Below are 24330 nucleotides of genomic sequence, written 5' to 3'. Positions count from 1 at the left end.
ATTTGGGGTATGACTCTTATTTCGCCGCCTCCTTTTTTTCCACAAACCTCTCACGTGATTCAAATGCATAGCTGGGGCTGAGAATCACTGCTTTAAAGTCTTTCTACATAAAACACGTTCCTCAGATGAGAAGAACTGGCATCACTTGAGAGCCGGCAGAATTTCAGGGCCCACCCCAGACTTTCTGATTCAGAATTTGCATTATAATAAGGTCCCCCAGGGTGACATAGACACACATTAAAGTTTAAGATGTAAACTCTAAAATAGTAGCTCTCAAAGTGGTCCCCACCAGAGGTCTCAGGTCACCTGGAAACTTGTCAGAAATACAAATTATTGGCCTCACCCTCAATCTCTAGGATCAGAAACTGTGGGAGTGCGGACCAGCATGCTGTATTTTAACAGGTGGATGCTGTTAAATAAAATGATACTGATGCCCTGGAGAACTGCTGCTCTGGAGCCTAGAACACATCTCCATTTGACTGTAGATCTATAGCTCTAAGCAGCAAGAGATGATTATAAAAACAAGTACTCTGCTTCAAAGAGAAGCTGAAGTCATCCTCAGGCTCCCACGCAACAATTATCCAGAAAATATCTCTTTATAATGCACAAGAATGCACTGGGAATGCAACAATTATACTGAAAATATCTCTTTATAATGCACAAGAATGGTGGGAAGGAATTAAAGAATAAAGCAAGCAACCTGGGGCCCTTTGGTATAGGACAAACCCTATGCCTCTCATACTTCTTGGAAGAGCATCGGCCCCTAACCTGATGTTCATAAAAATGTCCAAAACATTAAATGCTTAAATTGTGTTCTGTACACTCTCCTCAAAAAGGCAACTAAGTTTACATTTAGTAAATATGTCTATTACAACATGTTACATTTCTTTCAAGTGAAAATAATTGCTCACAACAGTCTATTGTTCCTTAAAATGTGGATGAGCAAGAAGAAAGGTTGCACCAGGCTGGTACGGTACACAGGACCCAAGACAATTCTCCAGAGCAGGTACTGTTAGGCTTTTTGAGGTCTTGAATTCTTCTGAGAACTAGGGCAAAACTATGAACCTTCTTTCCTTAAAATGGCTATGTGGAACATAAAGAAAATTGTGCATGAAATAGTAGAGGATTCAGGGCCCTAAAACGGGGCTGACGTTACGGGCACCATTCTGCTGCAGGAGGCAGGCAGAGAGAACAGAGTGGGGCTGTTCTCAGAGGGGTAGAGTCAGACCCAGCCTAAATCCTGGCTTTCTCTCCAACCAGCTAAATCAGAGCCTCAAATTTCTCTTCTATAAAAAAGTAATTGTAGAAAGGGCAGTTTTATTGTTACCATTCCATAAATAAGGAAATTGAAATTTGGAAAAGAGATGGGTAGTTAAGGTAAGCTAGTGACAGGGTCATACTTTCTTTTTTTTTTTTTTGAGACAGAGCCTCAAGCTGTCCCCCTGGGTAGAGTGCCATGGCATTACAGCTCACAGCAACCTCCAACTCCTGGGCTCAAGCGAGTCTCCTGCCTCCGCCTCCCAAGTAGCTAGGACCACAGGCGCCCGCCACAACACCCGGCTATTTTTTGGTTGCAGACATCATTGTTGTTTGGCGGGTCCGGGCTGGGGATTCGAACCCGCCACCTTAGGTGTACGTGGCTGGCGCCCTAGCCGGTTGAGCTATAGGCGCCGAGCCAGGGTCATACTTTCAACCTCGATGGCCTTTCCACTGGCCAGTCTATTGCTCGACGGGATGCAATGCTGCCTTCAGACATCTCCAGTACAGCCAGGCATGGCACCTAGAGCTCACCCTCACGCACCTTTAAAGCCCATCTCCTACATGTCTACATGAAGTCTACCATCCGTGACCACCTGTCCTCTCCCCAGCAAAGAAGACCTATCTCTGCTTGTAGCCTTTTTCCAAGCCAAGAAGAGTTGGCTAGTCCATCTGTTAAGCCTCCATGAATTCTGAACAGAATGAGCTCCTAAATCCATGTCACTGTATTGCCTTCACTCTGTTTAAACACCCATTCCTACTACTAAAGCAGGAACTGATGAGAGTAGAGACTGCTTGTGCAAGCACCTAAGTGTGGGAAGGAGGTCAGGAGGGGAGGTCAGCACCATTCCCAGTCTCACAGACAGCGCTCCTGCCTGAGGTCCTGATTCACAGCAGAGCAGCCTTTGGGCCTCTACAGTGGGGTTTTACCCTGGTATTATTATGTTCACAGGCAAGCCTATCTCTAGGACTAAACTTTAAGCCTTCTGAGGATGCAAAGAAGTTTTGCTACCTTTATGTTGGAAGTACCAAGGCCCACATTATATAGGCAGCACAGTTGCTGGCATTGAGACCTCCCATTTTCCTGAAAATCAAGTCCGAATAAAGTAACCTAGATTATAATCAGGAGAGTATAGGACAGGGGTCCTCAAACTTTTTAAACAGGGGGCCAGTTCACTGTCCCTTAGACGTTGGAGGGCCAGACTGCGGGCCCCAGGACGAGTCAGCTGCTAAGCAGGACAGGCAGCAGTGGCAAAAACACCTGGCGGGCCGGATAAATATCCCAGGCAGGCGGCATGTGGCCCACGGGCCGTAGTTTGAGGACGCCTGGTCTAGGATGAAGGCGAATGAGACTGTGACAATGTCAGGAAACCAGGAGCCTAAATCTGCCCATCCAACTTCCAGGAACCTGGAACACATAAATTGGACAAAGTTTAGGTCCGGCAGCCCTCTCCACAGCCCCCCAGTCCCTCTAACCACACATATGGTCCCCAACTGCTCCCTCCTCCTATAGCCACAGGACCCCAGCCAGCAGAGGGGGAGGATCCTACAGACACCAGGGAGAGGAAGAAAGAACAAGTAAGGCTGTATTTCAAAATGGTTCTCTCCAGAGCACTCTGCTCTAAGGCAGGAAGATAACTGAGTTCCCAGTGCAAAGTGAATGTAGCCCCTGCTAAGCTTTGAGCCCAGGCGCACACTGCCCAGTGATCGGGAGCACCTGTGTGTACACGTCTGTCTGCATGTGTGCACACACACTACATACACATGCACACAGCCTCACGGGGCAGCCCAGAGCTAACTTTTGGTAATGAGGTGCCTGCATTGGGTCCTAGCAGTCCCCGAAGCCCTGAGCATTTCAACCTTGCTCCCATCCTTTTAGGGTGACCTGGCAATAGGTTTCCTAGCACTGCCGAGGTCAGTGACTCAGAGTCCAGCTCCTGGGGCACAGGAAGCCAAATAGGCAGCCAAAGAAACCCTACACCCTCAGACTGCATAGGTAGGTGATGCTGAAGCCTTCTGGTACCCAAAGTAGTCTGGTCGGAGGAGCTGACAAGGAGAGGCAAGGCACAACCACCTCAGAGAGGCTGCCTGCACCACTGCGTGCTTTGTGACCAGGAGGTCTGTGGCTCTTCAAAGAAGGCCAAGCAGCACTGGAGAGGGGTCTGGGAGGTGATGTGGGGGTGGTGTGAGGAGGAGGTGGATTGTTGGGGACAAAAGGAGTAGTCAGAGTGAGCTAGGAGGCTACACACTGAGGAACTCAGAGTAACAGGTTTTGAGTACCATAAGCATGTAAGTGTGTGTGTGCGTGTGTGTGTGCTTGTGGCAAAAATGTCAATGAGTTAAAAGGATAAAGCGGGAAGCAGAAGTCCCCGGGCCTTTCTGCCCACTTCTCGGGGGTGAAGTCTCTTTGCGTGCAGGTGTACCTCTAGTGTGCAGGTTTCCTGCTTTCCTTTTACACCCAGGGGAGCACAGTACACCTACTCTTCCAACTTATGTTTCTACTTAAACATTTATTTTTAGCACCTTTCCTCATTAATATATAAAACCGTGCCTGAAACCTTATAATGGTTGCTTATTATTCCATTATAGGAGGTACAAAATGCCTCTTAGCTGTGCACATTTAGCTTCCTTCCAATATTCTGCTGCTTCCAACCTGGCACTTTGTCTCTGAATTACCCAGGCAGGTTCACCGATGGGATAAACCTGCCCCAGAATTTCTGGGTCAAGGAAAAATCCAATTTCATTCTCATCAACAGTTCAAATGGCATTTACTGAGTACTATGAGCAAGAAAGTGGTAAGAATAAAAGAGCATTTATTTCAGTAAAACTGCAAATAAGCTAGTCTTAGAGACCTGACCCCAGCGTGAAGAGGTCATTATTGAGAGATGGCATAGGGCATGCCTATACTATTTTTTTTTCATTTGTGTGTATATACACACATAAATATACACATGCATATGTACACATATATACGCATGCATATATAGATGAAAAATATTAAGTATGTAACTTAATAACATGGCTTATAAAACACTACTGCAGAACAGCTAATTATATGGCATATTTACCCCTAATTTTTACGCATCATAAGTTTTCTTCACTGTCTTCAGCACAACCCAACGTGTTATAAATTATGTGCATAAGAAATCACCACTTGCGGTTTCAGAATTATCTCCCTGGAGTTGCAAGGGTTGCCTGTGGAGGTTAGAACCAAATTAGACTCTTGCCTCAAGCCCACCCCGACCACTAATACCAGCCCCAGCATGAGGGAGCATTCACCCCAGGCAACAGCTCAGCTTGCTGTTTTCCCAGCCAGAAAGCCAGGGAGTAGGAAGCGGGGCTCCCCACTTGAGTTCTGATTTCCTGAAAAGCCACATTCTCCTTGCACTCCCTACCCAGGCCCTTTCTCTGCCCCCACCCTTTCATCAAAAGTAAAAGTGTTACTGCAACAACACACAAGCCTTGGCATCAAAGACCTGCGTTATTCACTGGTTCCCAGAAAAACACTTGTCTGGGACATGGGTTAAGGAGTAGCCAAGAAGAGGTCATTGATCTCTGTCTCCAGAGCTCGGCGGCTTTGGCACGGGGAGGGGCCCAGGCTTTCCAGATGTTCCTCTGAAGGGCTGGGCGGGCGCCAGGAGAGTCCTGCGGTTCTACAAAGGGATGCCTGTTCCCAAGTGTGCACCATGCGAAACGAAATATCTGAAAAGAAAGTGCTCCAAAGTGGGCAGGGCCTTCGGGGAGACTTCTACGGTGACCATCTCTGTCTGCCCTCATGCCCTTCACATCCACAGCCACCACCTCCACACACCCCCACACGCCCCGCCCCTAGCACTCACATGCACACACATTTCTCCCACACTAACAGCTCTGGTTTCTATAGCAACAAAGCAAAAGCCAACAGGGTTTGAAAAAGCAGCAAACTTGCCAGCAACCATCCAGAAGGGCAAGGAAACCAGCCTGGGAAATTCTGGTCTCACCCTGGAAATCTGCCCTCAAAGGAGTGCCAGCCGCTCTGCCCCATGCCCCTCCCACTACAAGGCTAAAAACTAAGGTCTCAGCTCCCCAGGGTATAATTCCCTTCCTCTTGCTCCACCCACCCTTCCTGGAAAGGAAAAGGCCAGAGATACACAGAATAACACACTAGGTGGGTTTTTGAGTTATCTGAACAGGCACAGCCTCTCTATACAACACTTGGGTGATTGTGGAGCAAAGAAAACTCAAGTAACACCTGTGATTTAGTCACTCGCTGAAGAGATACTGAGCACCTACTGTGTGCCTGGCACTATTCCACTTTGCCAGGAATACAACAACAAACAAGTCCGATAAAATTCTTGCCCTTGGAGGGGGGGGCGGCTATGGGAGAAGGGAGGAAATCTGGGGGGACCTCACCTAATGTGCATGATGCAATGCTACATCTCAAAACTATTAAGAAATGAGTATAATTGTGATGGATGTGTTACTTAGTTCAATATAAACATTTCATGTTGTATATCAAAGCAGTACTCTGAGCCCCATAAATGCATCAATGTACAAAGTTATGATTTAATAAAGAATAATTAATTTTAAAAATTCTTGCCCTTGGGCACACAGATAATAAGGAAACAAACAAACAATAGTGTAAAAAGGCACTAAATGCAATTGAAAAAAAAATCGCTTCAATAACAAAAAATATTCCCAGAGAGCAGAGTATGTCTAAAACTAGAGGCAGTATGATGATGTAGAAAGAAAACTAGACTTTCTATATAATATAGATGTTGTGCTTGACTTTCAAAATGAGCTTTCATGCACATAAGTCAATTTGCCATCGCTAAGGATTAGGAGGTAGGGTGAGGAAGCATCGGTGTGTTCCTTTACCCAAGGAGAAACATGGTGGGAAGCCTGAACATGTCAAATGATTTGCTCCAGATCCACTAAGTTCTGTTTCCTGAATGTCTACGTATCAGATAACCACAGAGAGAATATAAAGATGAGCCAGGACTTAGGGGAAGACGCCGCAACACATCCAACCACCTCTGAACCAATAATTGACAAAAACATGGAAAAATGTGTGAAAAGACTGAACAGACATTTGGGAAGAAAGATCAAAAACCTGTAGACACATGAAAAGATTCTTAATATCATTAATAAGCTGAGAGATAAAAATTAAAACTATATGGTACACGACTCACTAGACTGGTAGAAATTTAAAAGTCTGGATAATACCAGATATTCTTGAAGATGTAAAGCAATTAGATTTTGCAACCATGTCTGGTGGTAGCATCGATGGGTACAATCACTTTGAAAAACAATTTATCATTTCTTCATAAAGTTAAACACGCACACACCTGTTGAACCATCAATCCCATGCCTAATAACCTAAAGAAACTATAGAGAGATAGAAGCATGCACCAAAATAGAGTATTGTCCCTAATAGCAAAAATTTGAAAGTAACATGAATGTATATGAATAGGAGAATAGATAAATGAATTCTGAATAATGTACAGCAATAAAAATGAATGAATTGCAGCCATACACATCAATATGGATGAACCTCAAAAGTATATTAACTGAATCATGAATTTATATAGGATGACACTATTTATTTATTTAACTTTTTTTTTTTAAAATAAGAGTCTCACTCTGTTACCCTGGGTAGCATGCCATGGTGTCATAGCTCATAGCAACCTCATACTCTTGGGCTCAAACAATCCTTTTGCCTCAGCCTCCTGAGTAGCTGGGACTACGGGCACATGCCACACAATCTGGCAAGTTTTTCTAATTTTTTTAGTAGAAATGGGGTTGCGGGTGAGGGGGCCTCACTTTTGCTCAGGCTGGTCTCAAACTTCTGAGCGCAGGCAATCCACCCATCTTGGCCTCCCAGAGTGCTAGGATTACAGGTGTGAGCCACCACATCCAGCCACTATCTAACTAAAGCTCAAAAGCAGGTAAAAAAAAAAATAGGATACAGGTGGTAAACATACAGACAGTAAAAGCATAAAGAAGTGTAAGAAAATAATCAATAGAAAATTCAGGATAATAGTTACCTTTTGGAAAGAAAGGGCAAACCCAAGATGAGTAAAGGAGCCCAGGAGTCTGCAAGGGCACTGGAAATGTACTTTTTCTAACCTGGATCATACTACCTATGACCCTGAACATAAAAGTTTAGAATAAAAAGAGTGACTGTGTGGGGAGAGGGGTAAGGCTGATTTAAATTAAACTCAAAGGACAGACTAATTCAAGGGAAACAAATCACAAGGTGTATTTTTTTCCTTAAGTCAAGCAAAGCAATCATCATCTGTTTGTTTTCTAAGGCAAAGAAGCCTGGCAGAGACAATCTCATGCAGTATAGGAAATGTTAAATCCAAGGGAGCCTGGTTTGATTTGCATTTTAAAATAAAACTTTTCGTATTTTATTTAGATTTATGTTTGACTGACGTTTTAAAAATAAAAGCAAAATAGGTTTCTCGCCAGGCACAGCCAGGTGTTTCTACTTGGCCCAGCAGTGTAGTGGTCACAAGGGCCATAATTACAGGCAGGGAGAGGTCGAGAAGCCAGAAGGACATCTGTAATTAAGCAGGTGAAGTATGTCTTCCAAGCTCCAGCCACTCTGCCAGTGGCCCTGGTGACCCCACACCCACCTATTACAGGCAGTTCTTGACTTTCATCCCTTTAGCCTTCAAACAACACAAGGGCCAGACACGCACACTTAGCTAGCAGTCACATGCCCTGGGGGTGCTTTCTGCCTGCCCAGCACGTGAGCCACCTCCAGAGCTTTGCCATTTTTACCTGTTGCCATTTACAACAAACACTCCTTAATTCATTTACCAAGTATTTCCTAAGGACCACTGTATCCTGGCACTGTCTTAGGCCATGAAGGTACAGCAGAGATTAAAATAAACACAGTTCCTGCCTTGCTAGAGCTTAGCTTCTACAGAAAATGTTCATGCAGTTATTTGAGCTGCCTGGTACCCTTTCTTAAAAAACACCAAAATGATGGCATGGTATAATCTTAGCCACATGTATAATCCTAGTGCTCTGTGACGCAGAGGTGGGAGGACTGCTTGAGCTCAAGAGTTCGAGACCAGCCTGAGTAAGAAGGTGACCCTCAATACTCCTGGCTACTAATAGGCTGAGGCCAGAGGATCACTTAAGCCCAAGAGTCTGAAGTTGCTAGGAGCTATGATGCCACAGCACTCTACCCAGGGCACAGAGCGAGACTCTGTGTCAAAAAAAAATAAATAAATAAAAATGATAGATAAGAAAAGAACAAAGATGTTGACCCTCGTGGTAAGAAAGATAGATCTCTTCTACTTTAGAGAACAGAGGCTTAAGGAGCAAACTGTCAAATCTTTAGTCTCAGCTGGACCCTCCTAGCATGTCAGCAGGTTGACAGGCTGCCCAGATAATGAGGTAAAAATTTTTTAAATAAATTTTTTAACAGAAAATAATCCTGGAAATATTACCAAAGATTGTGCCTGAACAACGAGACATAATGGGAGGATTTTATAATGCATTTTACTTCTCTGGTAACAGAATCCTCCATTATCAGGTTTACTGGATTACCCGACTTTCACTCCTGTGACTTTTCGATGCATTTGCAGTAAGTGTCACCTGCAAACTTAGGGAACTGACTGGCCTCCAAACCTGGCTGTTGGTTCTTTATCAGCACAGCCACTACAGAAAACAGTATGGAGGTTTCTCAAAATATTAAAAATAGAATCACGATATGACCCAGCAATCCCGTGACTGGGTATATATCCAAAGGAAATGAAATCAGTATGTCAGAGAGACACCTGCACCTCCACGTTTACCGCAGCACATTCACAATAGCCAAGGCGTCAGCCGAAATGCCCACCTAATGATGAACGGTACAGAACACGTAGTGTTCTTAACACACATGATGGGGTATTATTCAGCCATAAAACAATATGAATTCTGTCATTTGTGGCAACTTGTGTAAACCCAAAGGACACTATGTTGAGTGAAATAAGCCAGGTACAGAAAGAGAAACACCATATGATCTCACTCACAGGTGGTCTCTAAAAAGGTTAATTCATTTATTTTATGCAGAGATGGAGTCTTGCTGTGTTGCCCAGGCTGGTCTCAAACTGTTGGCCTCCAGCAATTATCCCACCTCCACCTCTCAAAGTCCTGAGATTATAGGCCTGTATCTCCATGTCTCGCCTATTTTGATATGCCCTTTTTCTCTACATTTTTACAGTATAGGCCTTAGTTGTTTCTTTTTCTTTTAATAAATAGTTGCCTTAGTATCTTCCATTTGTATGTATTTATGGAAGTTATTTGTTAAAAAGTTCAGATCTTACAAAAGACGGTTAGAGGAATTGTGTTCTCGTGGAACAAATGGAAACATCTGTTCACTAAAATCAGAAGAAGAACTGCAATTACCCAATCCATCCCTCCAGCTAATGCATGATTCTTTTCTACAGTATTTTGAGACGTTCATTCCATCTCTACCTGAGTATCTCCAGAGACAGACAGCCCTCTACGTACTGTTCAAGTATATTGAACTGCCAGCAAACTCTGCCTACTAGAGTCTTTTTCCATATCCTAAATTAAGCTGAAATCTCTCTCCCTGCTGGGCACAGTGGCTCACGCCTATAATCCCAGCACTTGGGAGGCTGAGGTGAGTGGATTTCCTGAGCTCATAAGTTTGAGACCAGCCTGAGCAAGTGCAAGACCCCATTTCTTAAAAAAAAAGAGAGAGAAGAAAAAAACAGCCAGGCGTTGTGGTGGGCACCTGTAGTCCCAGCTACTTGGGAGGCTGAGGTAAGAGAATTGCTTGTACCCAGGAGTTTGAGTTTGCTGTGAGCTAAGATGCCACAGCACTCTACTGAGGGTGACCAAGTGAGACTGTCTCAAAAAAAAAAAAGTCTCTCTCCGTGTAACTCCTTGTAACCCCTTGGGTCCTAGAGCTGCGTAAGGAGCCACAGAATACATTCTCCCCCTCTTCCACTTGGCCACATGTTAAGTTCTTAAGGATACCCACCAGGTCTCACCCACTATTACTAAGGCTCCTGTTCTTCACCCAAGAATAATTGGGCCTGCCTCCCAAGTGGTAACTATAAACAGGAAACGTTCTTATTGACCCACACCTGTATTCAGAAAGTCTGCAATCAGAGAATGCAAAATCCTGAGCAATTTGCTGAATCACAGCATATTAATGTTATCATTGCAATCCTGTTGAGGGTCAGAAAAACTCAATGATTTGCATACCTTCAGTGGGCTGATTAGGAGCAGGGCCAGGAATAGAATCCAAGCTTCTGATTTTAATAAAGGGGTTATTCTCACTACACCCTACATGAAGCTGCTTAAGGGCTAAATTCAGTGTAACCCCCTGGGGGCCTTGTGCCCAGCACTACTGAAGCTTTGCATGAACCAAGGCTTCCATGGATTTCTTCCATGCCTCTATGGCAGCAGTCCTCAACCTATGGGTCATGACCCACAGAAACTGTATTAAAGGGCTACAGTATTAGGAAGGTTGAAAACCACTGCTCTATGGAAACCTTTTCACAGTGGTGGTCTGTCTCTGCATCTGATTCCTCATGGATTGAGAGGCTCAAGTACAGAGGGGGGTCCTAGTTCCTAAACTGGCTCTGTGCAGTCAGAACAGGAGGACAGGGCTCCAGGCTTGACACTGCCATGTCATGAAGGCAGCAGGAAGCCATACTGCACTGGGCTAGCTCTGAACTCTGGGCACATTATTACAGAGACCTCTGCCCTTGACTAGCTTGTGCCCTTGAATGGGGCAGGCACAACACACCTTGACTGTAGTTACAGAAACACTATAAATGAGTATGCGTTTGCACAAAAAGACCAAGAGGAGCATGGGGGCAAATCCAGTGTTGTGCACCAGCAGAGATCAACTGGTGGGGTGGGCTAGTGTGGGAAGGCTCCCAGGAGGAGGCAAACTTGAAATCAAATTTTAAAAGAATAAAGAAGTAGCTGAATAAACAGGGAGGAGACAGGGTGTTATAATTGGGGATTTGGTGAGCATGGAGGCACAGAGGTGGCCTCAGAAAGCCTCTAATAAGTATCTGGTACAGAGAGCTTACACCATTCAGGCCCACACCACTCATGAAATTGATTGCACAGTGGAATATGAAACAACCGATTATCCAAAACAAAGGCAGTCCAAACACCTTGTTTATCTCAATAGTTTCTTTTAAAAGTGACACTTTTTCCTGTTATTTTCATTTAGTCGCACATTCATTTATCCCACAAGTAAAAATTATGCCCCTACTGTGTACCCAGCAACTAATCCAGAACTCTGTCTCTGCGTTTCCCCTGCCATAAAAAGCAAGTGCCACCTGCCTACCTCAGAGAAGGATCACACAGAGGTACATTCTAGCAAGGTCCCTGGGTGAGTTATTTTAATTAAAGCCCCAGGAACTGGGAGAAAATTAGCACAATGGGATCAAATTCAAGCACCACTCAATACTTCAGGGTATTTATAGAAAAATAAACACAAAAACAGAAAATTCAATATCCTAACTGGTTGCTTTTAGAAGGGTTACTTAGTGCTTTGTTTTCCTGGCAGGAATTGTTTCTTGTTCTCATCTCTGAAGGACGCTGATGCTGTCTGTTTCCACCTTCTGCAGACTATGCAAGCCAGAAAGAAAAACAAAGGCCTGGGCATTGCCCGGCCTCCCTGCCAATGCTGAGGCCCTTCTCACCCACTGTTCCCAGAAGAAGGGAGAATGGAGAGGGGGATGATTCTGTACAGAAAGGGATACAAAGGTATTGACTTTGACAGGAACCAAGTGATTGGTGATGGGGAAGAAAGTGCTCTGTACATTTCCTTCTTAATTTTCTTTCTTTCTTTCTTTCTTTTCTTGAGACAGAGTCTCACTATGTTGCCCTCGGTAGAACACCGTGATGTCACATCTCACAGCAACCTCCAACTCCTGGGCTTACGTAATTCTCTTGCCTCACCCTCCCAAGTAGCTGGGACTATAGGCACCCGCCATAACGCCTGGCTATTTTTTATTGTTGTTGCAGTTGTCATTGTTGTTTAGCTGGCCCAGGCCGGGTTCGAACCCACCAGCCTCGGTACATGTGGCTGGTGCCATAACCACTGTGCTATGGGCGCTGAGCCACCTTCTTAATTTTCAATCTAATATAACCTGGTGTCCGCTCAGTATGGTTCAGAGGGGAAAATCTCAAGTTCTTACGGTCTTTTGCTATGAGGAACAGCAGCACGGGCATCTCCCAAGAGCTGGCTGGCAATGAGGTATCTCAGGCCCATCCCAGGCCCACTGAGTTAGAATCTGCATTTTCCTAGGACTCCCAAGTGATTCACAGTCACACTCTTTAAGCCTCATTTTTCCCATACATAAAATAGAGTTGATGAAACCTACCTGGCAGCTCCATGTAGGCTTAAATAAAATAATCTCTGCACAGTGAACAAAAAAGTTTGTTCTCTCCCACTTCCCCCTTCCAGGCACCCAGCTGTGTACAAATTTCTTTCAGGTTTGACCCAGAACTACAGAGCTAAAAGGAGCCCTTAGTGCCAGCCCACTCTAGGCATAGCAGCCATCAGGGCCTCAGCAGAGTAATGACTTGCTGCTGGACGTCCCCTCACTTGGGAGCTCTGAGAGGGAGGACCTATGTCTTTTTCATGTTTGTTTCTTTAGCTGTTAGCACAGTGCCTGGCAGGCAATAGACTCTCAGTATACATTTGTAGAATAAATCAATTAGTCAATTAAGTAATTAACTAATTGTACAGCAGGAACTAAAATGCAGGTCCTGATAACTCACAGGTACACCTGAAAGTGGATTTAATTTCCCCTGAGTTCATGGCTCCTGACATGTTCAGAGAATTCACACTCAGCAGATAGTAGAAATAATGAGTTCTACCCTGTTGCAGAGAACATCTCTTCCTTTAAGCTCAACATCATTATCTTTGTTTTTTTTTTTGTTTTTTTTTTTTTTTTGAGACAGAGTCCTGCTGTATCATCCAGGCTAGAGTGCAGTGGCATCAGCCTAGCTCACAACAACCTCAAACCCCTGGGCTGAAACGATCCTCCTGCCTCAACAGCTGAGTAGCTGGGACTACAGGTGCTCACCACAATGCCTGGCTAATTTTTCTATTTTTAGTAGAGACAGGATCTTGCTCAGGTTGCTCTTAAACTCTTAAGCTCAAGCAATCCGCCTGCCTCCACCTCCCAGAGTGTAAGGATTATAGGCGTGAGCCAGTGCACCCGGCCACCATTTTCAATGTCAGGAAACAGACAAACTTGATTGCCTGGAAAGTAGGTATGGCCCACTAGCAGCCATCTTGCCCTAACTTAGCTGGGCAGAAGGTACCAAAGCCAGCAAAGCCACTTGGTCTGTGGAGACTGACGAGCCTGGGGCAAGCCTCAGCAGATGCTAAATGCTGGATAATGTTGCCACTGAAAACGCCACAGGGGGATCACCCTTCAGCCAGACATAAATAAGCAGGGCTGGTAGGCAGAGGCAAGTGGCTCCCTGGAGTTAACGCTAAGGGAGTCTTGCCTCACCCACTCCACCTCCTGCCTCTACACAGCAGGAGCACTGGGTCCTCGGGGACAGGCACTGTCTGAGGGAATTCCTTATTTTAGCACGTCTTTACATATTAGAGGTGTCTGTCAAGCACTGAGTGAGCAGAAAGGACTATTCCTGGAGCTCCTTGTCCTCAGACTTGTTCTGTGGATTCAGTGAGTCACTCCTCTCTGGCAGGGTTTGCCAGAGCCTCTTTAGCCTCTGGCCATGGGGCTCACTGTCTCTGTGTGTCTGGGAATGGTCACATTTCCATCTGGTCCTTCCCTCCCCCCGCCCCCCAAATTTCTGAGTAATTTTTAAAATACCTCATACAAAGGGAAGAAAAATAAAATGATAACCTTAGCAAGAAATGTTTCCTCCTTTCCACACACCCCCTTTCCCTTCCCAGAGACAATCACTATTCTCAGTATGTTCTACAGGGTGGCCGAAAAGCCACCCCCACAGGGAAAATGGGAAATTGTAGCTAAATGTACCTTTATTTACAAAATGTGCATTACAAAATTTTACAAAGAGGTGGCCAACATGTAGAGAAGATTTTGTAAAATGTTCCCTATGTAGGGTGACTTTAGGGACACCCTAACTATCCTTGCAGTGACGGCCTACCCATAGCCACACACACACACTTGAATGTAACTCCCATCAAGGCAGGGAGGGTTTCTGTTTATATTGTTCACTTCTGTGCCCCCAACACTGAGAAGAAAACTAGCATACAGAAGGTGCCCAATAGCTACATGTTGAATGAATGAACGTGTAACTCATAGGTATTCTAGAAAAGTTGAAATTTGGGTCAATCAAATCTCAGTTCCCCCAACATTTTATCTCCCATTTGGATGAATCTTCAGTAGGCAGTGGTTCTGTTTCCTTAAGCAAGGACAGAGACAAAGGATGGCTATTACGACTTTCCTTTCTGGGTTGCCATGTGGATCTACTGACATCTGGCAAAACTGTTAGTGGCTGCCATTTGTTGAATGCCACTCTAGGCAGGGTCCTCAAATGCAAGGGAGGCTCCACAGTAGCCCCAACACCCCCATCCTACCAATAGCTACCCAATAGCTAAAATACCAAGGCTTAGTATCTATTAGACTAAAGAAAATAATGCTTCCTACAGGAAAAGCTGAGGTTGAGAGGGAGACAGAATAGTGGTTCAGAGACATTTTTTCTCACCTGTGTGCCTGTGGGCAAACATTCACCCCTTCACTGGCCCCCAAAGGTTTATAATAAAAGAAGAAGGTAAAAGCGCCAGTGTTAACAGCTCCATTGAAGATGCCAAATGCACTGGGTTGTGAAAATGTGACTGCCTCAACAAAGCTAGGTAATAAGCAAAATCAATAAAACTGTTAGCACTGGCCAATTTCGACCGGATAAAAGAATAAAGTAATTGGTCCTGAAAGACAACTCTCTAAATTAGGTTAGATGCATGAAAATACCCTTTCCTTTTAAGCCAAATCATGAGGACATCAACAACAATGAATGATTACATTATAGGCCACTTTGACCCAGTATGATCTGAACTACAAACAGGAATTTCCTGAAACAATATGTATAGGACACAGAAATGATATGTAGCAGAACAGAGACAGAACTGAAGGCCACGTGAACAAACATGGGACCCATTTTGTGACTAAGGATCTATTATAAGCCCACCCTTTCTGTAAGCTTATTTCTTCAACATGACTATTCCTTCTTCAATTACTTCATTAGACAAACACACGAGTCAACAGGAAATATATGTCTAGGCTCCCATAAGGGCAGAGGGGAAGGAGGCTCTGCTCTCTAAACACGCGGGATTCAATTCTGTTTTTCGTCTGCTAATGGCTGGCATTTGGTGTTGTTAACCGTGGATGATTCATTTCAGAGGAACTACTGCGCATCTAGAGGCTATTTGGAAGGAAATGAGGGTTTCTTGGCTTATTTCTCATCAAGCATTTCAGCGATGTCTCTCTGTGACATCCTCGACGGAGGCTTGGTGCTCAGCATTTTCAAGCTGATTTCCCCTCATCTCATGTGATGCATATGGTCACTTCTAGGAACAACCAATTATTCCATCAGGACAAAGACAGAAATCTGGAGCCTACGGCACCTGCTCCCTGGATCTGAGACGCAGTGGCAGCAAGTAGTTATTCTGGGGGTGAGGGGTAATGTGCGTGCATATTGTAGGATTGATGTTTTTGAACATTTCGCTTTGGTTATTTGGTTATTTTCTGGACTCCAGGTACTATTAGTACATCTGCCACATCCACACATGTCCGGGGTGAGCAGGACAGGATCTATCTCATCGCCTAAAGCAGAACACAGGAGGGAGACATCGGCACCAGAACTGCAGCCAGGCCTTGAAGCCCCTTATTTAGGAAGCTGGCGGCTCTCCTGAACCTCTCAAGAAATGTTTCTTACAGAGGCTGAACAGAACTTGAAGAGAGAAAGCATAGGAGTGTGGATCGGATTTGGGGACACCCTACAGAGGCTGGAGAGGAGGAGCGTGCTCAGGGTGGTCGAGTGATTACCACGGGACTCTACAAGATTGCTAAGTGATGAAAGAGAGAGTGTAAAAGAGACCACGAAGAGATGTACCTGGGCTGGACCTTCTAAATACCTCAGTGCTGTAACTGTAAAATGGGCTCCAGCCAATGTCTCAAACTTGACCAAACCAGATCTAGAACACTCCTCCTCTGATATAGTTTGGATACTTGTCCCTTCCAAATCTCATGTTGAAATGTGATCCCTAATGTTGGAGGTGGGGACTAAAAGGAGGTGTTTGGGCCATGGGGGAGGGGGATCCTTGGTGGTATCCTTGCTGTAAGGAGTGAGTTCTCCTCCATTAGTTCCTGGCAGAACTGACTGTCAAAAAGAGCCTAGTACCTTACTCCTCACTTTCCCTCTTTCTCCTTCTCTCCCTCCCAGCCTCTCTCCCTCTCTCCCTCTCCCTTCTCCCTGTTTCCCCCTCTCTCCTTCTCTTTTCCCCTCTCTTTCTCCTTCCCTCCTTCTCTTTCTCCCCCCTTCTCTCCTTTCCTCTCTTCCTCCCCCCCACATCATGTGATCTGCTCACACACTGGCTCTCTTGTGCCTTCTGCCATGAGTGGACGCTTCCTGAGGTTCTCACCAGGAGCCCAGCAGTCTTGTACAGCCTGCAGAGCCACGAGCCACAGAATAGCTCTTTTTGTTATAAGTTATGCAGCCTCAGCCTCATAAGTTCCTATTCCTTTATAGCAACACACATGAGCTAAGACATCCTCCTGGGGGAGGGGAGCGTCAGGGTGGGAAAGAGACCTTAACCATGAAGTCACACCCAGAAGGAACTGTCTTTGACCTTAATCATTTAAGGCATTTCATTTTCTTGCTTGCAGAGCATGAAAATTTCTGCCTGCAACACTCATGGATGTCTTTGTTTGAATGCTCTTTGAGAGTATGAACTGTGTCCGTTTAATTTATCCTGCCTGTCCAGTCATAACCAAAAATAAGAGCTTCACAGCTATCTTGATGACATGATTCCCTCTGCTCACAATGGCCTCTCCATGTCTTCCTTGCTGATTCAGCCTACCTATTCTTTTCCTTCCAGTCTAAAGCCCTGCCTCTTCCTTGAAGCTTTTCTGGGTTATTCCCATTTGGGGAACACTTGGTAACACCAAGTTAAGCACTGATGTGATAGCACTTTGAATTGTTTGCTAAGGTTTTTATCTTGTAGGTCTTGGACTCCCAACTGATTTGCAACCTCCTTGAAAGCAAAGGCCATGTTTTACACTTGCCATCAATGCCATCTCTCCTCTTCCACTTCCCTCTCCTGCTCCCAGACCCCAGACCCAGCACAGACACAATCTGGGAACATTGGTTGAAATGCATTGGCAACTACTGGTCATCGAATGAAAGGTTCTTTTTAACTTTCTAATAATCAGAGGCATTGAATTAAATTATACAAAATTTGGCTCGGCGCCTATAGCTCAACCGGCTAAGGCGCCAGCCACGTACACCTAAGGTGGCGGGTTCGAATCCCCAGCCTGGACCCGCCAAAACAACAATGACGGCTGCAACCAAAAAATAGCCGGGCGTTGTGGCGGGCTCCTGTGGTCCCAGCTACTTGGGAGGCGGAGGCAGGAGACTCGCTTGAGCCCAGGAGTTGGAGGTTGCTGTGAGCTGTAATGCCACGGCACTCTGCCCAGGGGGACAGCTTGAGGCTCTGTCTCAAAAAAAAAAAATAAATAAATTATACAAAATTTAGAAGAAAAGAGATAGAATTCTTACAAAGTGAAGCTTCAGTGGGACTTTGGAATCTAAGAGAGCCTGTCTAGATATATCCTGCCCACTGGCTAAGGCAGAGTTTCAAGAGAAAGCCCCACTCCAGCTCTGTTCCTGCCCAGGAGGCACCACTCTAGGCCTACCACGGATACAGAGTCTTAGGGTACAAAACCAACAACTTTACCCAGGAGGACAGGTTAGTAGGAAAGATCACTGACCTGCTAGGATTTGAGTCAGATCTAGTTTCAGACCAGGGCTTACTTATGGAGCCATATTCCAGAGAACCTAAGAAGGATCCAACTGTTCCTGAGTTGGGATCAAGGAAGCTTTCATTTCTAAGAGAGTGGGAAAGAGATCTGCTTATTTATGAAAGGAACTCTCTGGGACACCTTTGGATTCAAAGCTAAGAACTTTAGCTTTATATTTCTATAAAAAGCTTTCTGAAGAAAAGAACTAAAATAAAAAGATCAGTGGGGAGGTCACTGCCATGTGGCAAATGCATTACTGTGGTCATGATGGGAACAGGGCTTGGATCATCACTGTGGGGCTCTTTGGCTTACGGCATGTCACTTGACTTCTCAATTCCCCACCTCCCACATGCAGGTAAGTTTAAAATCTCTGTACACACGTTTTTATTTCAGAACCAAGCAAAGATAGTTTGACCACATCTGTCTGTGCAACTAGAAAAACGTCCAGAAGAGAGCTGCCAGGATGATTTAAGATTTCTAAAATTTCTCTTCTGAAAGGTTAAGGGGTTTGACTGATTCAGCCTGAAGAAGACAGATTTAATAACTGTCTTCATATATATTAAGGACTTTTACTCGGGGGCCAGTAAGAATATGGGGACCACATGGTTTTAGTCTGCACTGAGCAGAGGTGTCAGGACCAGACACTCTGACAAGAAGTTTCTGACACTAAAGACCACAGGACCCAAAAGAGTGGCTCAGGGATGCTAGATTATCCTCTGGGAATTACTTCATTCAGGGAAGAGTGGGGAAGAAAGAAGGAGAAGATAGGGAAACTGACAAGGTCTGAACTCTGCAGGGAACAACCTCATAGCCCCTGCCAGACATAGTATTCTACTAGCTGCCTCTGTTTCCTCACTTTGCTCTTGGCCCTGTGAACATGCCACACCCCATGGTCAGAAAGCTGCCCTCAAACTGTTGCTCTGAACACCCTGACTACTCCTCCCTCAGGGCACTGGGAGAGCTATGGCACCACTTGCCCTCAGCTCTCAGCACTTCAGGGTATTTACTGAGCATCTCTTATATGTAAGGGCCACCAAGGCAGTGTTCTCACAACAGCCCTCTCAGCCCCTATCCTAAGTACTATCATCCCCATTCTGTAGGTGAGAAATCTGAAGCTCTAAGCTGGTAAGCACTTAGACCCAGGATTCAGCCCAGGTCGGATGGGCTCCTAAGATTGTGCTCTTTCTCTGCTATCTGTTCAGGCCCACAGAGGACACAGGCTGCTTCCTGCAGCATGTATCTGCAGAGAGAAGGGAGCAGGGGCTGCATCTGCTTCTCACCTCCTGTTTCCACAATACGCAACACCTCCAGAACTTGATTTAACTGCATTGTTTGTGATGCGTCTGTTGTAAAAACCATTCCTAGCCTTTAGTATCCCTGAATTCCACTGGAGAAACAGGTGCTGCAGACATGCCAACGAGGACTACTTCTTGTTATTTCTACTGTTGTTTAGACTCGAAGAACTCTCCCAGATGAGCACAACGTGGGAGAGGAAGGGCCTACAAATCCTCAGGTCAGGCCCTGACCATCTCTCATCTGAAAGTCTGCAAATAACAGACCATATAATTATAAAGAATTGCCATATAATTATAAAGAATAAGAAATAATATGCAAATTACATCATATCAAAGGAAGACATACTAAGGAATGTGCACCGCAGAGAGTAATCATTTACACACTTGCGAATTATATTGCTGTTTATGCTTCTGCTACCTGTGCTAATTATGCCTTAATTTCAATATCCGGTGAGCCTGGAGTGCTGTGCTAACTAGAAGCCCCTGTGATTATTACTTAGGATAGAGGCACAACCCCAACAGCACTGGAGACTGCAAGCTCACACAGAGCATTCAGAGAAGGTGTTCAACTTGGGATAACGCAGGTAAAGTGCCTCGCACCATACCTGTCAAAAAGAGGCAAAGAGACCATTTCTTGCAACTCCTACTTAACTGTAGATATTAGCTGCCCTCGGCTGTGAGCTCTGACAGATGTCTATTTGAATTGTACCAAAGGATAAAAATCACATGACTGGAAATGACCTTAACTGTCATCCAGCCTTAGCCCTTACATCTGGGGTTAGGTTGCCTGGTTTAGCTGAAGCACACATCAGTCAAATCCTATTAGGGAAACCACACAGGACATGCAAGCAGTGGAATTTTATTAGACAGTTAGAATCACATTAGCTCCAGCTCTTGCAGACGTAAATGCCCAGGCTTTCTAACAGTATGTTAGCAAGAAAAAGAATCCTTTGGCACATTCTAGAAGAAGGGGGTGTATTCACACCATCTCACCCCCACACCTTTCCCAGAGCTCTTCAGAATTTGCATATGTTGTGAAGTTTGTGCAATTCCTATGAATATATCTTTTTCCATTGATGGGCTGGAGCATTTGAGATGGGGAGCTGAAGGGATGCGTGATGGCAGAATCATGGAGTAGCGGAACTTCAGCTGTGCCTCACTTCAGCTACCTTTTCTCATGCACAGAAAGCAGAGTTAGGTATTTTCACTCTGGAAAGAGACTTAGATAAGAATCTGTGAAGGTCCACAGTCTGGGAATCAGAGAGGGTATCTGTGACAACTGTGCTTCACCCCAGACCCATCTCATGCGGTCTAGGTAACAAATGTGGTGGTTTCTCATTCTCTAGGTCCTCCCCTCACCTTCCCAGCCCTTCCAGAACCAAACGGCCTCCAGACTGGGCATTCTAGCCATAGAACCAGGAGAGCAGATGTGCACAACACAAACAGCCAGATCAGCTTCTGAGGAGGGATTACCGAAAGTTCTACCCACCATCTGCAAGAAGAATCCCAAGTCCAGGAACAGCAAGAAAAAAAGAGTAGACAAATTTCTTCTTTTCTTCAGAGCACACATGCTAGCACTTACGGATTCTGGCATGTGTCAGCGTTTCTGAAGTAAACTCTCTATTTTTCTTTAGATGAAAAAGATAAAAAAAAAAAAAAGACTCAGAATTTAGCCCAATGAAAATTGCTTTGGCTATTCACATGCAATGAGCTGTAGAAGCAAGCAGAAGGAAAATCAATTGCTTCTGATTTATTTTTTCATTCACTGGTCCATCTCTTTTCACTCTAATGTAAAAAAGAATGTCTTCTATAATTTTGCAAGTAGTTAATATTTTCATAGGAAAAAAAATAGTCCAAGCTTTGGTTGCCCAGCATCTCAGTACAGGAAATACATACAAATTATCATATTGTATACAGATTATGTAAGGAAAAAAAGGGGATTGAATTTGCTCATCAAATGTTTGGACAATATCTATAACCAGAGTTCAGTCTGGTGAATTTAGATCCATTGTTGTGTTGAAAGTAACTCCAAGGCTTCCTCTCCTTGATTGCTTTATTACTTAATCTGGATGGTGGGTATACCCACCTTTCTTTAAGACCTTTTGTAGGTCTTCCATATTTCATACTAAATATTGTTAAATCCTGAAATCTTCTACAACAGATTCTATTCTGGGCTGTTCAGAGCTGAGAGCAGAGAAGGGAAGTTGAAAATGCCAAAATGTAATTGCAATAAAGAGCAGAAAATGTAGGCAACCAATTCTGGAAGGATGTTTAAAGTTTTATACCTATGCCAAATAATTCAGAGCTATTAAAAGAGGGCTGAGTTCTATTATAATCCCCACATACACACAATTACTGAATTATTCTGAATACCTGGTGAGAGTGGGTGATAAATGAGCTGAATGCAAACCACCAAGCACCACTGTCAGGGCATCATTGGACCAGCTCCTTGGAATTTGCATACATAATCTCTCCTCCCACCCCTGAACCGTAACTGGAAATTGTATATGGGATTATGACATTGTGCTTGTGACCGCCAAGATTCTGGGGACTTGTTATAAAAGGCCCAAATTTTCCAGCCAGGACAGCTGAAAGAGATGAATCTCCATCTTTCCCTTTGGGACAAGTCCCCAAACACCCTTTTTTCTCACTGCCAAAAGAACCCTCCTGTGGTCTTACAATCTCTCTGCCATGTCATTAAAGCCCACAGACAGAGGAGTGGGAGGAGAGGAAAGTTGGTCCCAATAACTAAATTTTGGTCCCAAACTCCACCCTTTCCTTTGAGCCTTAGCTGCCACCATCTCCTTGTTCCCATTTGAACCATGTTTTTTTTTTCTGAGCCTTTTTTTCTACCCTGACTGCTCAGTCCTCACCACCCAGAAAACTCTTAAAAGGTATTAAGTGAGCAAAGAAAGGATCGAAAGATGAGGGTGTAAGAGGAAGAGAAAATCTATATGCTGTCTAATCAGCCAGCAGGGAGCAGGTGTTCGCTCACCCCTCATTTCTCTTAAGAGCAGAGCTTTTTGCCTGTGTAAAGAGCTGGTAAAGAAGTGGCACTTCTGTAAAAGCTCTAAAAAGTAAGATTCTGAAGTTTGATACCTTATTTGTTTCATTTCTGAATACCGTTAGACCAACTGGTTTTACTTCCTTCCCATTACACACACAAGCCACACCAGAGCCTCCTGGGAGAGGCTGCTGCCCCACAGAGGCCTGCCCCGCACACACATGCAAAAACGCCTGTTTCCTTGGCCTCACTTGGTAAGTCAAAAGTCTTCCCTCTGCCTCACCAGAGTTAACAGATGGCTGGTCCCTTTTGGTACATAAGAATCTTCAAAATAACCTTTTCAAGTATGCCAATTAATTAAATGTCACTGTAACTTGTCCCAGCCAAGGAGGGAAGGGAGAGGCCCGGAAGACAAGGGCTCAATGGAAGAGAATAAAGATAAGAGGTCACACTCTCCTACCTTCACCGGATGACCCCGAGAGATCGATGATCACATACACCCTTCCTTCTGGCTCCAGATCAATCTGCAATTAAAAAAATGACAATGACTGTTAGCACATCCTACAGGCAACCTGAAAGTCCCACAACACTGCCACCCCAAACTGCTGAAACCTAGATCACAACTCCATGTAATTCATCTATCTACAAGGTGTCACGTGCTAAGGGAATCCGTACCGAAATAGAATCAACATTCACTGGACGTCTACTGTGTTCCAAATACAATCTTAGGTGGCCTGACACACACCCAACGGGTAGCATCATCCCAGCGGCTCTCAACCAGAGCGATTTGGCTCCTCAGGAGACACGTGGCAAATGCCTAGAGACATTTTTGATTATAAGCCTGGAGAGAGAGCGCTGCTACTGGCATTTAATGGAGAGAGGCCAGGGAGGCTGCTAAGCATCCTCCAGCACACAGGACAGCCACAGCCCCCACAACAAAGAATCGTCCAGCCCAAAACATCCACTGTGTTGCCAGTGAGACACCCTGTGTCAGGCCGTTTTACAGATAAGGACAGTGTGCTCAAAGTTCAAGGTAAGTAGCAATGCTGAGCTCCAGGGCCAAGGCCATCTAAAGAAGCCCATGTTCTTTGTGCTACACAAACTGCTCCCCCAGGAACTAAGAGAAGCATAACACACTAAGCATATCTGCTCTCATGGTATTTTTTAGTTTTTTTTTTTTAGTTTCAGACTAACATGAGAGTCCACACGATTAGGTTACGTTGTTTACATTTGTAAAGTCTGAGTTACGCTGTTTCCTTCACCCAGGAAGTGTCTCACATACCCTGGCATTGTTCCCTTTGGGTGGGAATTTGCTGAAAAATGAACCCTCTTCCCCACCCCCTCTTCCTGAATTTAATTAAATTTTCCTCTCGAGTGAGCACACAGCAGTTAATATGGTTTCAAGTTAGTGCTAAGCACATGTGATGCTTGTTTTCCGTTCCTGTGATACTCAGGAGAGTGTTCTCCAAATCCATTCAGGTTGTTACAAAACATACAAAATCTCCATCTTTTTAATGGCTGAATAGTATTCCATGGTATACCTATACCATTTTATTAATAACACGTTCATGTGTTGATGGGCACTTGAGTGGTTTACCCCATCTTTGCAACTGTGAACGGAGATGCTAAGAACATTCAACCACAAATGTCCATATGATAAAATGATTTTTTTTTTTTTGCGTTCACACCTAATAATGGAATTTCAGAATCAAATGGAAGGTTTACTTTTAGTTCTTTGAGGACTCTCCATGCCTGTTTCCATAAAGGCTGTACT

At 44.6% G+C, this 24330-nt stretch overlaps 1 protein-coding gene across 1 annotated transcript in view; it reads right to left on the bottom strand.

The window, feature by feature from the left end:
* PRKCE (protein kinase C epsilon) overlaps positions 1-23074 on the bottom strand; it is a 324332-nt gene extending 301258 nt beyond the window's left edge. Inside the window, exon 1 of the mRNA XM_023512137.1 lies at positions 23017-23074. The gene's annotated coding sequence lies outside the window, so the exon portion shown is untranslated. The remainder of the gene's footprint in view (positions 1-23016) is intronic.
* Positions 23075-24330: the final 1256 nt, after the last annotated feature.

Source organism: Otolemur garnettii, unplaced genomic scaffold (genome assembly GCF_000181295.1).
Source record: "Otolemur garnettii isolate 467f Iridium unplaced genomic scaffold, OtoGar3 scaffold00024, whole genome shotgun sequence".
Lineage (NCBI taxonomy): Eukaryota > Metazoa > Chordata > Mammalia > Primates > Galagidae > Otolemur > Otolemur garnettii.
The sequence above is the reverse complement of the archived record's forward strand: the minus strand, read 5'-3'. Positions and strand labels throughout refer to the sequence as shown.